General features: G+C 42.5%; 1 protein-coding gene across 16 annotated transcripts in view; it reads right to left on the bottom strand.

Annotated features, from left to right (window-relative positions):
- Nucleotides 1-11,946, bottom strand: part of EPB41L2 (erythrocyte membrane protein band 4.1 like 2) — a 211,294-nt gene extending 199,348 nt beyond the window's left edge. For 3 of the 16 annotated variants that reach the window (XM_013063718.2, XM_013063722.2, XM_013063732.2), the window contains exon 1: nt 11,803-11,931. The gene's annotated coding sequence lies outside the window, so the exon portion shown is untranslated. Of the gene's footprint in view, nt 1-11,802 lie in introns of all 16 variants that reach the window. The other 13 variants (XM_045066363.1, XM_045066369.1, XM_013063704.2 and 10 more) reach the window with 10 other exon arrangements.
- Nucleotides 11,947-12,394: the final 448 nt, after the last annotated feature.

The raw sequence follows: 12,394 nt of genomic DNA, 5'->3' as shown, positions 1-12,394 counted from the left end.
TACATTTAGATGAAACTGATTTCAGTGATCAAAACAAGAGTCAGTTATTTATTCCAAAAACATGACAACCGACCATGTAACAAAGAAACTAATTTCTCTAATTCTACAAAAGCAGTAATGAACTTGAACTTCATTTTGGGAGACTAAAAAACATGTGCCAAGAAGATGGGGCAGGAGGAAATATCTAACCTATCTACCAATGAAATTAGATGATGTCTAGAACTTGCTTCGAAATAATCCCAGGAAAGGGGAGTATCAGGAGGAAAATATAGATGAGACGCGACTGGCTATGGCCTGGCAATTATCAAAGCTGGGTGAGGGTCCTTGGGGGTCACTGTGCTAGTGTTCTCTCTACTTCTGAATATATCTAAAACTCTCCATAATAAAAAAGTTTAAACATAAAGACACTCTTCTGTAACTAAACAATGGGACATTCCTTCTGCAAAAAGCCGTTTCAATGAATAACCAGATACTGTAAAAAACACGAACTTTAAAAAAAATCCACCAACCAAAAAAAGGTCCTGAAAATAGTGCCACATTATCTTTCACTGCTATCATGTGTGGTGCACAGAGCAAGTAACACACAGATCACAGGTCTATCAAATGTTCGAAAACCTACCCCCAGGTCTTTCCATTCAAGCTTGCAGCAGTGGGGACAAAAGTGAACTGGCCTCGATGAGGAGACAAGCTCAAGCCACATCTGTACCACACATGCTGCCCATATCTACGGCTCTTCATTGCAGAGCTGCAAAAGTTAAGAATATCTTCCACATACCTTTATTTTTCTGTTGCAGGTGGGGGAAGGGGGAGGAACAAATATATTCACATCCCCATATGTGTGTAATTTAAAACAGACAATCTTGGCATTAAGGAAATTAAGACGCAGGCCTTACTTATGTTGATTTTAATGGCTAAGATCCAAAAACAGTTCTGGTTACAAGCTCGTGGATAAACTCTTTGATTCCTTTGTCAGTAGACAGACCAAACTCATTTCTTGACACTTTAACCTTTTCCATACAAAATTTGTATTCATTTTATTAAGAAAAATGAGTTTTTCTTTTTCTCCTTAGGAGAAGCGGATTAAAGAAAATTTTCAAGTAAGGTGCTCATTTAGCAGCTTTTCTACCAGAGTCCAAAAGCAATTAAAGAGAGCATACTGGGGAAAAGTGAAAAATTATCATAGTTTAAGTGGGCTCCCCAAATGAAGGGTGAATATGCACCACTGTCTAGCATACGACCCTGCCACATTTGCTTTTCAAATCCTAGTGAAGGCATGTGGCACCATTTTCTAATAATCTCCTAGGACTTCTACTTCCTTGTTTTTTTCAACAGTATCTCAAAATGTTGACACATTTATTGAACTATTTTTGGAAGACCTAGCTCTGTCTACCTTCAGGGTTCAAGATACAAATAGATGAGAGCTACAGGACAGACCTCTAGCTACAAAACTTGGCAGGTTTCCTGAGTTCTCCAAGAAAAATTCAGTTGGCAACTCCATTAGCAGCAGAGGAGCACAGAGCAGAGGGAACAACTCAGGACACAAGGAGGCTTTGGGTGTGCCTGAAACTCCATTAAGAAACTGAGTGATTCTGGGTAAGTTTAACCTCTTCCTGACTCACTTTTCTACTCTGTGGGACATAGGGTATGAAATTGTTTTAAGAATCAAGTGAGAATGGGGCGCCCGGGTGGCTCAATGAGTTAAGCCTCTGCCTTCGGCTCAAGTCATGGTCTCAAGGTCCTGGGATAGAGTTCCACATTGGGCTCTCTGCTCAGCAGGGAGCCTGCCTCCCCCTCCCCCTCTGCCTGCCTCTCCGCCTACTTGTGATCTCTCTCTCTCTCTCTCTGTCAAATAAATAAAATCTTAAAAAAAAAAAAGAATCAATTGAGAAAATGTTCCAATGATTTACTTTAAAAAAGAAAAAAAAATTTACAAATTAAAACAATTTAAAAAAGAAAGAAAAAAAAGAAAACCATTAGAAGTCTACGCCTCAATCACCACATACAGTTTTATGCTGTTACTTATCAGGAGAAAGAAAAAAAATCTATCGATGACCTTGATGAAGAAAATGATATTTTGAACACACCCAATGTTTCTCAAACTTCACTCACATACCAACTTTATAGTTTTTGCCAAATCCAAACACTTAAAGACAAAGATATTTATCTTTAAATCAAGTTCCTTAAAAAATACCTACTTTATTTTACCCTTATGCTAAGTTAATACCAATGAAATCATAGGTTTGAAGCACTTGTCTGTTTTTCTGATGTATGCTGATACATATATTTAACCATTAAAAGAAAAAGATTCATCTGTATACTTAACTCATTTTAACATATGAATACAATTTGGGGAAATACTATCCTGATCTATTGTCTGTAGCACCTTCTACATTAAGGAAGAGAGTACCTGAATTTATAAATCTGTGTAACCCACCAAACAACAACAACAATTTATAAATCTGTGTAACCCACCAAACCACACACACATATGAGTGTTCAAGTCTTCTGGGCTTCCTCACACTGTACAGCCACTACCTTATTCAGAACTCTGTTTCTGTTACCCCAAAGTTCATGCAACAAAAACCCCTCATATGTGTATCTTCACATGAGTGCAATTCCCACCCCCTACTCATGCCCTAGTAGTGAAATTTTTCCCCTGAAAGTATTTACCAGAATCCGTAGGAGTGCAAGTTTCCTCTACTCACTGAATCCATATTCAAAGAATATTGAAATACATGTATGCAAACCACATATCAGTCTAAAGATAAAGGTATTCAGAACACTCTAAAATCAGGTTGCTATTCCTTTTTTTTTCCCCTCAAAGATTTTATTTATTTGAGAGAGAGAGAGCACAAGCAGGGGGGAGTTGCAGAGGGAGAGGGAGAATGTGGGGCTTGCTGAGCCCAAGGCAGATGCTTAACTGACTGAGTCACCCAGGTATCCCAAGGTTGCCATTTCTGAAACATATCCACACTTTTTTTTTTTTTTTAAGATTTCATTTATTTATATGACAGAGATCACAAGTAGGCAGAGAGGCAGGCAGAGAGAGGAGGAAGCAGGCTCCATGCCGAGCAGAGAACACGACGTGAGGCTCGATCCCAGGACCCTGGGATTATGACCCGAGCTGAAGGCAGAGGCTTTAACCCACTGAGCCACCCAGGCGCCCCTCCACCACACTTTTTACTTTTTTTTTTTTTTTAAGATTTTATTTTATTTATTTGAGACAGTGAGGGAGAGAGAAAGAGCATAAGCAGTGGGAAGAAGCAGAGGGAGATGGAGAAGGAGCCTCCCCACTGAGCAAGGATCCCAAAGTGGGGTTCAATCCCAGGACCCTGAGATTATGACCAGAGCTGAAGGCAGATGATTAACCGACTGAGCCACTCAGGAACCCCTACTGTGTACTTTTAAATCTAATTCAAGTACAAACTATAAGACTTGTAAGCATTTGTACTGAACTAATCCTTGAATTTATCAAAAGGAAAAAAAAATACATTTGCTTAAGTCTTCCAGGAAGCACCTTCTTGTTCAAAAACATATCAGTCATCCACTCCCATCCACCCTAGATGTTGACTCAATCATCTGACTTTCTCTTTCTCTTCATATATGTATGAATATATATATATATATATATATATATATATATATATATATATATAAAATCTGAAGTTCAACTGAGTATCGGGCATGGAAAAAAAGGACAATTTTATAATGGCTGCAGTCCTTACCAAACTGTGAGTACCACAGTCATCTTGGGAATTTTATTTTTATCAATTTAAAACCCTAAATCAGTGGACTGAACATGAGTTAATCTAGTCCCTCCCAAAACCACACTAAAATGACAGTAAGGAAATTTTTTTAAAGAAGGGGAGGGACCAAAAAAAAGGGAAGGGATAGGCCAGCAGATGAGATATATCAACAGAATTTGAGAAGATGGAAAACAGATGTACAAAGTAACTGACTTAGCAAAGCAGAGGAAGCCAAAGCTGAATCCGTTATTCTGGTGGAGGCCTACAAGAAGCAATCTGAGTACTGGGAAAGGCCCTGGGAACCTAGGAAGTAGAGGTTCCAGCAGCCACTGAGGGCTAAGGTGAAAGATGGAGCTGAAAACAGCAGGTGGAATGCTGAAACCCCTCCTCCTTTCTCCTTCTCTCTTCCAGCCTTTGCAGCCAAAAGACAAGAAGTACACTCTCCAGAGCAACTGAAGGAAGTCTCCAGACTTAGAAACTCTAGACCAGGAGAGCAGATGTGAGGGGTACACAGAAAACAAGGAGGCCCGATGACTCAGTCAACACATATTCACAAAGTGCAAACAGACAAAATATTCGTCTTCTTGCAGTTTACTCTCAGATGATAATAATACATGCTATAGAAAAAAGAAAGAAAAAGAGATTTAAGGCATACTAGGGTATGTGTGGGAATGGAGGTAGTTTCAAATAAATGATCACAGAATGTAAAGATCTGAGGGAGTTAAGGGAGTAAGTAATGCAGGTATCTGAGGGAAGAGCATTCCAGAGGGAAAACAAGTACAAAGGACCCAAAGGACCATCACGTGGGTTAGACTGAAGATACTACACACAGGAAAAAAAAGAAAGAAAAAAAAAAGAACATTACCAGAAAAAAAATTTAGTGACCAAGGAGCAGCTTGGAAAATAGGAAAAAAAAAATTCAGTAGGGAGTTTAGAAGAAAACACTGAAGAAAGCCAACAGCCAATCAAAAAGACAAAGAGATGGTATAAGATAGAAACAAAAAACAAAAAACACACTAATAAAATTGGAAAGTCAATCTAGAAAATCCAACATCCAAATAAGAGAAGCTTCAGAAAGATCAAACAGAGGGAGAAATTATCATAGAGGAACATTTCTAAAAGACAAGAGTTTCCAACCCGAAAGAGCCCACTGAGTGCCCAGCACAATGAGTAAAAAACCTCCCACACCCAAAGCACACCATCATGAGATTTCAGAACACCAAGTTCAAAGAGAAAATCCTAAAAACGTCTAAAGAGAACAAACCAGCAACACACACAGAAGCAGAAATTAGAATTGCATCACTCCCTCTCAACAGTACTAGTGTGCCAGAATTCACAGGAATAATGCCTGGAAAATTCAAAGGTTAAGTAATCACTAACCTAGAATTCTATACCCAGCCAAACTATAAAAGCATTCACCATAAGAGTATAAACAGGAGGGGTGCCTGGGTGGCTCAGTGGGTTAAGAGTACAAACAGGAATTTTAGGGGCACCTGGCTGTCTCAGTTGGTAGAGCAAGCGACTCTTGATTTCAGGGTTGTTCAGGGTTGTGAGTTCAAGCTCCACAGTGGTCATGGAGCCTGCTTTAAAAAAAAAAAAAAAAGAAGGCATCTTAAGAAAGCTGCTTAAAGAAATGCAAGGTTTCAAAAAATTCACCTTCCACTTGCTCTTTCTTGGAACCTACTGGAGGATATAGTCAAATAAACAGAGTTAGAACCCAGTAGTGTGGGAGCCCAGGAAGAAAGGCAAAAGGAATTCCCAGAATACAGCTGCACAGTAGCTCTAGAAATAAATCAGTCCAGTGAGATGGAAGTTTCCTAATCTCAAAAATAAGAACTGAACTAAAACAGCAGTTTTTTATCTTGTTTCCCAAAATGCTTTCAAAACCTGCTCCCAAAAATCTCTCTGATACTCAGACACACATACACACACACATACATGTATACACACACACTTTAGTAAGGTCTCAGACAGTTCATAAACCACACTGGGCAATACCCTCCCCACTAACACACTCCACATCAAACACAATGAAACTAAATAATCTCAATGCTCCTTTCCGGTCCTCTGGGTGAATGAATCTAAGTTGTAGTTATCTGGTCAAAAAGAAAAAGAACATAAGAAGGGCGCCTGAGTGGCTCAGTGGGTTAAAGCCTCTGCCTTTGGCTCAGGTCATGATCCCAGGGTCCTGGGATCGAGCCCCACGTCGGGCTCTCTGCTCTGTGGGAAGCCTGCTTCCTCCTCTCTCTCTGCCTGCCTCTCTGCCTACTTGTGATCTCTGTCTGTCAAATAAATAAATAAAATCTTTTAAAAAAACAAAAAGAAAAAGAACATAAGAATTATGGCAAAATGTAAATTACATTTTAATTTAATGTCTTCAAGATAGTGGGATGTGTATTTATATGGGTAAAATCACAAAGAAAATTCAAAATTATGATTAAACTCCACACTGTTGCTATCATGATGTTGGTTCTACCTCAACAGATCTAGAAACCTGAATTCAGGGCTTAGAAAAGATGATTAGAGAGAAGATAATCAGAACTATATGAATAGTTTCCAAAAATCTGGGGGCACCTGGGTGGCTCAATTGGTTAAGCATCTGACTCTTGGTTTCAGCTCAGGTCATGATCACAGAGTCATGAAACTGAGCTCCCCTGTCAGACTCCAAGCTTAGTGTGGAGTCTGCTGGAGATTCTCTCCTCCCTCTGCCCCTCCCCCCTGCTCATGCTCTCTCTTCCTCTCAAAATAAATAAACAAAATCTTTTTTAAAAAATCAGTTATCTTGAAATAAGGCAATCAGAAGGTAACATATCTTTATGTATTTGAAACTTTTTTTCGAAGAGATTGATAGTGAGGCCATAAAAGGAGCAAAGCAAGGGGAAACTGGCTTTTCAGTTAGAAATTAAAAGCTTTAGTTAAGATACAATGTTTTTTAAGATATGGGATGTGTATTTATATGGGTAGAATACATAGGAAACTACATGATCTAGACAATAAGGTGTCTACAGATGAACAGACAAATCACTTTGGAGCCCTTTCCATATGCCCTTTAGTTCTAGTTAAGAACTAGGAAGACGGAAAACCATCTCCATGATACTCAAGTTAGTTACATATGTAAAATGTTAACTAACCCTACTGAAGATACAACTTGGAGCAATAAAAAGATATTTCTTACTCCTCACATATATTCCATACTACTCTAAAGAGTATTTAGGAGGCAATCTACGTGCTTCTAGACCTTTGTGGCTCTAATATGCTTAAGTGAAAAAATACTAATATGCAAAGCAATATTTGTGAAATGAAAACATATTTCCATTTTATAAGTAATTGAGATTATGAAATTAGCCCAATTTCTATCTACAGGAAAAAAATCCAGAACCAGTATAAAATGTAGTATTGTTCCTATATTAATAGGTAAGTGATGTCGCTTTAAAAATGAGAAAACTGAGGGGCGCCTGGGTGACTCAGTAGGTTGGGCCGCTGCCTTCGGCTCGGGTCATGATCTTGGGGTTCTGGGATCGAGCCCCGCATCGGGTTCTCGGCTCCACGGGGAGCGTGCTTCCTCCTCTCTCTCTGCCTGCCTCTCTGCCTACTTGTGATCTCTGTCTGTCAAATAAATAAAAAATAAATTTTTTAAATCTTAAAAAAAAAAAATGAGAAAACTGAGAGGCACCTGGGCGGCTCAGTCAAACGGCTGCCTTAGGCTCAAGTCATAATCTCGGGGTCCTGGGATCGAGTCCTGTGCGCTTCTTCCTCTCCCTCAGCCCTTCTACCCCACTCATCCTTTCATTCTCTCTCTCTCTCTCCCTCCCTCTCTTTGTCAAATAAATAAATAAATAAAATCTTTTTTTAAAAATGAGAAAACCACTGAAACCCTCCTTAAAATAAATACTATCTCAAAGACTGGGTATTGAGAGAAGTTATATATAATCTATCCAAGACATGAAAAACACACATCGAAGAAACCCACATAGATCTCAATTCAACCACAAAGCGAGGGGAAACAATATCCACTAGCCAGAAAAGTAAATCCCCTGTATGAAATATTGCCTACATGACATTTCTACATGAAATAGTACCAGGTTCTACATCAACTCCAACTTTCAAAGAATCTTCATTAAAAGCACTTCTAAAATATTCTACAAAGGTTTAATGAATAGATCTGTCAAATATATTGAGTACAATGCTACAGATACTTCACATAACAAATACACATATATGTACATAAATATATTCCCTCTCTCATACAAAATGCACACCTATACACACTTTACAGAAAAGCTTTAAAAAGCATTCGTTATCACTATCAGTTACTTCTAGCTATTAGAGAGGAATTCTCTCTTTCCTTTTTGGCTTAGCTGTAACTTACACAAAACTATAGTATTTATACTTGGAGGCCATTCCCCTATAGCTAATGATACCAGTCACAACTCCATTTTAGATTTTAGTTTGGGGCACTGCCCAGATGAATGATAGATATCTTATGAATATTGAGTTGCTGGTTTGTGCCAAAACATGGCATTCCCAAAGGATGCTCTGTCTAGAATCTGTGGGTGATTCATATACAAATCTTCTATTAACTCAAGCCTTCCAAAGAGTCTGGAAATGTCTGTGTGTTGGGGGGAAGAGGACAAGGGCTGAGACTGGATTTGCTGACTCCTGCCCTGAGATTCCAAGATGCTATAAAAGGGCAGTAAATTAGGGTTTGGCTAGTATTTGCTAGACTACTGAAGCCAGCATAAACATTTACTTACAGCTTTTAAATCTGTAAGGGTACCCAGTGGTTAGGTACAGTAATTCTGAATCTGAAAAAGCAAACAAGGCCACTGGAAATGTTTCTAAATAAAGGTGGGGTGGGGGAGGTAGGCACATTTCCTTTGTTTTCTCCGAGTAAAACAGATTTTAGAAATACAAAATTTGACTCTCAGCAGTATCGATCCCTATAAACTACTATAGTGTCTTATTAAAAATATTAGTAAGGCATACTCTTCCAAAAAGGCGACACATGGGTTTCAAAAAGACTACTTCAGTTAAAAAACAAGGACAAAGGCCCATACTTTCCTGAGGAAACAGAAAGAAAGTGAAATCTTTAAAAAATATTTAGCATTCTCATATATAAAAATATAAACCCCACATTCCCAAATAAAATGGCAAAGATAAAAACTCTTGTAGTTCTCTAGCCACAGTAATATGAGAGTGGTGATTCAGAGCAAAACCTGAGGTTAAACATAACTATACAATATTACTAATTACAGAGTAATTTTACCAATAAATATTTTGGTTGAGGACTGCTTTGTCATCTTTGCAAGTATTTTTAGTTGAAAGCAAATGGTTGGGTAGTACACATGGACATGGTTATGATTTGTAAAAATCTATTTTTACAATCTGGTGACTGGATAGGTCTTTTAAACTTGATTCTTTAGAACTGGTAATTTGGAAAGGGTAAACCACAGGAACGTTACGTTAAGAGGCAAAGTACCTAGCAAGCTCACCAATTCAGACCAGCACAAAGCTAAACTGGAAAGCGCCAAGTGAAACTGGAAAGCATCGAGCGCTCACAAATCTAATAATGATGGGCCCAGAGAGTCACTAACGCCTGTATGTATGTTAACTGTACAAAAAGCTACCTCTCCAAATACAGTAAGAGCTCTCTGATTGTCCTTGTTATACACTTGCAGTTATTTTTTTGGTAGGCCTACCTTCCGATTCATCCCCTAAATCTGCAAATTTGCTTCTATTTGGAATTAAGTTTCTGATTTTAACAGATCCCCAGTTGCATACATGTCCAATTTAATAATACATACCCAGTTGAAAATATTCCATAACACCTTAAATTTTTTACAGAAGTAATAACTTCATTAAAATTTTAACTTTGTTAAATCATCACTTTTAATCTTTTTAAGCAATCCCCATCCAATTCAGATACCAAGAATCTGAAGCTGGGGGCTCAAGTCACCCACCCATTTTCTCTGAAAGGTCTTTGCACACAGTACTCTAACTACTTGGACTGGAGGTAAAAGATTAAAGAACTGTTATGACTAGGTCTTTTTTAAAGAAGGGTGTTTTAAAAGGAAAGAAACTGTCCCTCCCGATACTCTAAATGAGCAGTCTCTTGTTCTCAGCAGTCCTTCTGCACACAAGACCACTACTGACTTCAGTGGGAATTCTGCCCAAGAAGTGAGGAAGACAGGATAGGATTAAATGAGCCCTAAATCCACGCCATTGTTCCAAGTCATTACCACTTGTACAGTTCTCCAATAACCTCCAAAGAGTAGATATCCGCGGTTTGATGGTGGTTCCCAAACTGATCACTCCCGTTCTAACAAGTGACACAGCCTAGCTCTTTAAAAATTGCGTCAGCCTGATGGATGGTAGTCGGTTGGCCCCTATCATAATCCAAGATTGCGTTGCAACGAAACCCCATTGGTGACTGCAACAGCAATCCAGTGATTTCTCACAGCAATGAGGCTGCAAACGGAAAGTCAACAGCATTAAGTGCTACTGGTGTCCCAGTAAAACCTATCCAAACCCTGAGAATCCTACATCCCAGATCCTGTGGCCAAGAAATCGACTCAGTTTCCCTCAAGTATTAAACCCAAACTGAAATGTGATAGAAAACTAAACTGCTAATTCTCCTACCGTATTATAGACAGAGAATATAGAAATAATGCATTCCGGTGAGAAAAAAAGGGGGGGGGGAGTGGAAAATATGGACGAATAAAGAAAAAACTGTAAAAATCATTTAAAAAATAAATAAATAAAGCTTACATAACAGCAAGAAGAACAAGACTCCTGGCATGAGACCCCAAAGACAACATTTTGGAGGCAAGAAGTTCAGGAAACCGAGGAAAAGATGTGATTCGAAACAACAAATTTATATATATATAATCTCCCCACAACTCCCTCTTAAAAACGGCTGCAGCGGTTATCGTATGGAGAATTCAATTTAAAGCACCCTAAATTAGTAGGAAGGGCCCCTCAAGAGACCTCCCCGAAAAAAAAGCAAACAGTAGGCGAGAGCTCTTCTAATCTCACCAAAAAACCCTGACCTCGGAAGAGGTGAGCGATTTTGGGAAGTGCGAGGACCGACGTCGCCCCCGCAGACAACCCGACTGCTGCGGGCGGTGGGGGTGGCAGCGTCTAGTTGGGTCCGTTCTCCTCCTTGTCTCTCCCCCACCCCCACCTAAAACTGTTCACCTAAAACTGTTCCCGACCCTCTGCCCCCAGCCCCAGCGGAGGTAAAGGAGCCATCAGTGCAGAGACCGCCTGAACTGTCGGCGTTGGAGGGACCGGAGCGCAAGAGTGCATCGCTCCCCGCAGGTGCCCGGGCCGCAGACGTCCTCTGGGACGTCGACGGGGGCGCGCGCGGACGGACGCCGGCCGGGACGGCTTGGCGCGGCGCGTGGGGTCGACGCGCCCCCCTCGCCCAGCTCCCTGCAGAGCCCACGCGCGCGGCCGGCCCGGGGAGGAGCGGCGTCCTCGCCCGCGTTTCCTCTCCCCAAACCATCCCCCGAAGAACCCCGCCGCCGCCTCCCCGAAGCGCCGGCGTTGTGCTCCACGCTGGGATCGGCTCGCGCGCCGCGGCCCGCGCCCGGGATGGAGCCGGATTCCTCCTCCAGCCTCTCCGCGGGGCCCCGGACGCGCGACCCTGAGTCCACGGCACCTCGGCGGGGCCGGCGCCGTCCTCACCAAGCCCCGACCTCTCTTGGCTCGGACCAGACGTGGCCCCGACTCCCGGGAAGGGAGATGGGGGGTACCGCAGTGGAGCGGGGAAGCACGAATCCTGCCTGGAGGAACAGGACCCGGACCTCGGGGCGGGAATGGGGTCCGGTAGAGATGGGGAGAAGAGGAGAGAGGAAGCCGCAGAAAATCCCGAAGCCGGTCGCCCTCCCCCACGGTGGGACCGTCCCGCCACCGCTTCCTGCCAGGGATCAGCTTCCCAGCTGCAGCCAGAGGAAAAATCCCAGCCGCTCCTGCAACTCAGCAGGGACTGGCCGACCAGTCCGGGCTCCCCCGGCCCGGGCCCGCCATTCCGCAGCCCCGCGAACCTCCTTACCCTGCACTGCACCTCCAGGGGCTCGCTCGCCGCGGGGACTGGTCCCGCTCCAGCCCCAGCCGCCCGGCCGCCGCACCCGCCTCCTCCCTCCGCTGGGTTTCAAATTGAAATTCCCTGGCTGGGGCCGTCAGAGGACTCGGCGCTCCAGCCCCGCCCCCTCGCGGCGGAAGCCCCTCCTGCGCCCCCGCCGGACGCGCCCCCAGCGCGGAAACCCCCGCGGGCCGCACCACGCCCCCCCATCCCAGGCCACGCCCCCGGGGCGGGCCTTCCCGCGGGATTGGCCGCCGCGGTCGCCGGGTACCCAGAGCTGGAAAGATGCGTCTGGCGGTTGGAGCTGCCCTGGTTAATGACCGCTTGTGTCAGGGCGCCAGGCTTTTTTTTTTACCCGCTCATCCACCCTTAAGTCCTTTTTGCCAACTTTTAAAAGTGATTTCTTCAAAGTGCTTTACTGACTACTTCTTGACTGAACAAACCTATTCCGTAGCGGATACAAGGCTAGACCCTGGAAACAGGGAAATAGGAAAAGTGGGTCCTGCTCAGTCGAGACTGGAAGAAGTGAAGTGCTTTCACAGCGAGAACACTGAAAAGGAAC

The sequence above is a fragment of the Mustela putorius genome, unplaced genomic scaffold (genome assembly GCF_011764305.1).
Source record: "Mustela putorius furo isolate JIRA1106 unplaced genomic scaffold, ASM1176430v1.1 tig00003863_pilon_pilon_pilon, whole genome shotgun sequence".
NCBI lineage: Eukaryota > Metazoa > Chordata > Mammalia > Carnivora > Mustelidae > Mustela > Mustela putorius.
Note: the sequence above shows the minus strand (reverse complement) of the source record. Positions and strands in the feature narration are given on the sequence as shown.